The following is a 4,628-nucleotide window of genomic DNA, read 5'->3' on the forward strand; positions in this document are numbered from 1 at the left end:
TAGAGGCCAGCCCAGCCCTAACCCTCGACAAGCTCTAAGAAGTTCAACCCAGAGGAGGACTGTGCATGTGTCCCCCCACCCCATAAATCCCTTAAAGACCATCCAGTGATGAGGTCTGTGTAACAGGCACGGTAGTTGTAAGAGATGCTTCTAAAGAACCCAGACCACATGAAATAAAATCTTTGAGGAAACACTCTCGTCTTACTGATGCTGGAAAACACTATTTACTGACTTAAATCCTACAGATGGATGCCTTAGCAGACCACAATACAAAGTACTCCTGCTCCAGAGCTATTTTGGAGAACCAGCTTGACCTAATTTGCTTTTAAATTTCTTCTAGAAAGGTACCGCCTGATGAGATATGCACCACGGCAGAGCCGCTCGCAAGATGCCTTTTGTACCGACTTATTTTCCACAAGTGTGTCTGCAGAAGGCCGTGCACCTTTAAAATCCTGTTTAATTTGGCTGCAGACAAAGCCTACTCTGGACGAGGAAGCTCGACTTGAACATCCTTTGTTTACCAGCTATCAAAGCTCTATGCCAGCTTCCAAACAGACCTACTTAAAAAACCTAATTTGCTAGGAAAAGCAGAAGAAGGCAGACTGGGAGTCAAGCACCGAATTCATGGAGAGCAGAGGCGGAATTGTTCCAAGAATCTACTCCCAAATAAAGTAGGAACATCAGATATTTAGGTAGACAGCACATGACGTGAGTAATGGGTCTGGAACAACTCTGAAAATGCTGCGACACTGCTTAAAAAAGCAGCAGGGGGAAGGAAAACCCAGACCAAGGGAGATGTAACAAAGTTCTGCAACAACAGAATTTGAAATGGCAAGAGTTTCATCGATTTAGGGCTCAATTCTGAAACTGTGGGGGTTCAATTTAGTCCAATGCAGGGAATGACTGTAAAAGCCCCAGACTCTGCGAGCACCGATTTCCAAACTGGAAGCCGTACTCTGGCCTAAATGATGTAACTAAACAGAAACTAATGACTCCACCTCGTTTCTACAGAATGCAAAAAAGCTGGTTTTGTGTCCTCTTGGTCTATGAAAGAGTTACAACAAGCTACGACAGCTTATCCTTGTGTGTCTTACCTGTGATCAATTATGAAAGCCCTACCACAGCTCGGTTTGCTTCACCGTGTTCGCCGGGAGAAAAGCCTCTGCATCCGCCGACCGAAAAGCAGCTGCAATGCCACAAGTTTAAACCTTTGTTTACCTCGGGGTAACTTACTGAGGCTCAAAGCTACTTGCAATTTGCATCCCTGGCCGTGCCAGGATTTTTCTGCTGCACAACCCTACCAAAGGCTCCAGCCAACTTCTCTGGAGTCACCCCTCAAATTATATGACCAGTCTTGATAGACAAATAAAAATTTGCAACCAGAGGGCCTTGTCCTCTGATAGCAACATATTAAAAAGGACACAGTAAATCTGAATTTCTGATTATTTTTGGTCTTTGAACATCTGCTGGCACATCAGACTCGACTAATCTGCACTGAAAGCAGCTGTATATACCCAGGCATAGGCAACAACAGAATTAATAATCCAAAAAAAATAAAAAATATCCAGGCAAGATAAAGTTAATCAAAGGTTTAAATGTATCAAAGTAAATAAAGGAGTCTGGTTCTTTTTATGAAAGACACCATCATCAAATGGGTTTCTCTCATGTAAACTCCAACGAGCAAGATGCAAAAGTTTGTTCCCAAAGTTTTCTTTCTGCACGAAATCGGTCACCCGTGTAAAACAGCCCCGCACAGCGTTATCTGTGGAGCTCCTTCTCATCAAGTTTCTAAAGAGTCAAAGAGCCTTAATAGACGTCAGCACATTTAACCGTGTTAATAGTCTGAAATACCCAACATGTGACCATCAAACGAGCTTCAATCACAGTCTCTGGTTAAGGACACGAAGAAGGACGTCCTCAGTTTAAGAGACTTTGGAAGGAGGGGGGACACACAGTTTTATGAGAAAACACACAAACTATGCTAGAAAACAGTTAAGACTCCTCAAAAAGCACAATGCAATTAAAGCCCCGGTTCGCTGAGGGCTTCTGGGCCGCATTTTAGCCTGTGAGCAACGTGGCCAAACTTTTCATAGTGGAGATAAAACAGGATCTCAGCAAACGTTCGGCCAATGCCTTCCTTTATTTGCCATTTTTAAAATCCAAGCATCCAGCTCTTCGCCTTCACGAGGACAAATAACATCTCCCAGTGCACCTTAACCCAAACCCAAAACTCTCTTCCAAAAACAATGAGCAGGTATTTATTTTCCTACTCATTGTTTATTGCTCCAGAATTTTAAAAGCTATTGCTGAAGCTTTCAGTTATCTTGGCTTTTCATTAAAGGGTGCAGAGAATATCCCCAGAATCATTGTGAAATCAACACTTGCTATTAGACACGATATCCGTCTGAAAACAGACATTTCTTCCAAAACCAACTAGTTTGAACTTTCTTGCATTTTGTTTTCTTCGTGCAGGTGTCAGAGCTTCTATGAAGACACTCACGGCTACAGAGCTTGACGTTACAATCCCGCTCTCAACCTCGCTGTTTAGGTTGGACTGCTCTTGAATCCAGCCTGCAGCACACAAAACAGCCCAGAATAATTAGCTTTGAATTTTAATCGTTAAAGTCGTAACGTTCCAATTAAGATACCGACCAGTTACTACTCACACCGAGCTCTGCAGCTGCTGAAGTTAAGCAACATTGAGCCAGAGGATGTGTTGAGCTAGAAGGGACCTTTAAAGCTGATCGAGTCCCACCCCCCTGCAGTGAGCAGGGACATCTTTAATGGATCGGGTTGCTCAGAGCCCCATCAAGCCTGACCTTGGATGTCTCCAGAGATGGAGCCTCCACCACCTCTCTCAGCAACCTGTTTCACCACCAACCCACCACACCACCCCCAAAAAAAAGAACTCCTTCCTGATATCTACTCTAAATCTACCCTGCTCTAGTTTAAAACCACTGCCTCTCGTCCTGTCACTTCTCTCCCTTGCAAACACACCCTCCCCAGCTTTCCTGTAGCCCCTTTAGGCACCAGAAGGTCATTTTAAGGTCTTCTCCAAACCTTCTCTTCTCCAGGCTGAAGTGTCTCAGCCTGACCTCACAGGTGCTCCAGCCCTTTGATCACTTTGTGGCCTCCTCTGGACCTGCTCCAACAAGTCCACGTCCTCTTGTGTTGAGGGCTCCAGAGCTGGACACACAATTTCAGGTGAGGCCTCAGCAGAGCAGAGGGGCACAATCCCCTCTCTCCACCTGCTGGCCACGCGGCTTTTGATGCAGCCCAGGACACAATTGGCCTTCTGGGCTGAGGACACGCACTGATGGCTCACGTCTAGCTTTTTGTCCACCAAGACTCCACGTCCTCTTCCACGGGGCTGCTCTCTATCACCTCATCCTCCAGCCTGTACTGAAAACAAGGATTGCTCTGACCCAGCTGCAGGACCTCGCACTCGGCCTTGTTGAACCTCATGAGGTGCACATGAGTCCACTTCTGCTTCCCAGGTTCCTCTGGAGGACATCCCACCCCCTTGGCACGTCAACCTCACCACTCAGCTTGGTGTCATCTGCAAATCTGCTGAGGGTGCACTCGATCCCACTGTCTACGTCACTGGTGAAGAGACTGAACAGCACTGGTCCCAGTACAGACCCCTGAGGGATCCCTCTTGTCACCCATCTCCATCTGGACATTTCAAACTGTGCCCCAAATCTTTTATTTCAGTTGCTTGGTGGCTGGTTGGTTTTTTTTCGCTTCAGTGTCTGACTGAAATTGCCACAAACAGTCTCGTGTTGTCTCTCCAGTTCTTGCACCCCCACGCTCTGCAGACAAAGCTCAGCAGCCTCGTGCTGCTCAAAACCGCTCATTTGTGACTGGTGACAGTCAACGTGGCTGACTAATTTGGTGGCCTTCTATGACAAAGTTACAGCTCTGGGTCATATGGGAAGAGCAACTGATGTCATCCAGCTGGACCTGTGCGAGGCACGTGACGTTGTCCCACACAGAATCATGTAATTGTCAGGGTTGGAAGGGACCTGAAAGATCATCTAGTTCCAACCCCCTGCCATGGGCAGGGACATCCCCCACTAGATCAGGCTGCCCAGAGCCCCATCCAGCCTGGCCTTAAAAACTCCCAGGGATGGGGCTGCCACCCCCTCTCTGGGCAACCTGTGCCAGGGTCTCACCACCCTCATGGGGAAGAACTTCTTCCTGAAGTCCAAACTGAACCGAACCATCTCCAGCTTCAATTCGCTCACTCTAGTCCTACCACTACCCGACATCCTAACAAGTCCCTCACCAGCTTTCTTTAGACATGACTGTGTCTGAGAGACATGGACTTGACAGGCGGACAAGGAACTGGCTAGAAGGTGGTCATTGTGGTCAGTGGCTCAATGTTCATGCAGAGCCCAGTGACAAGTGGAGTTCCTCAGGGCTCTGTTCTGGGTCCAGGGCTGTCAACGCCTTTGTCAGTGACATAGACGATGGCACTGAGTGCACCCTCAGCAAGTTTCTCAACAACACCGAGCTGTGTGGGGCGGTGGACTTGCTTGAGGGCAGGGATGCCACCCAAAGGGACCTTGACAGGCTTGAGAAATGGGCCAGTGCAAACCGCAGGAGCTGCAACAAGACCAAGTGCC

The sequence above is a fragment of the Apaloderma vittatum genome, unplaced genomic scaffold, assembly GCF_000703405.1.
Source record: "Apaloderma vittatum isolate BGI_N311 unplaced genomic scaffold, ASM70340v1 scaffold12034, whole genome shotgun sequence".
Lineage (NCBI taxonomy): Eukaryota > Metazoa > Chordata > Aves > Trogoniformes > Trogonidae > Apaloderma > Apaloderma vittatum.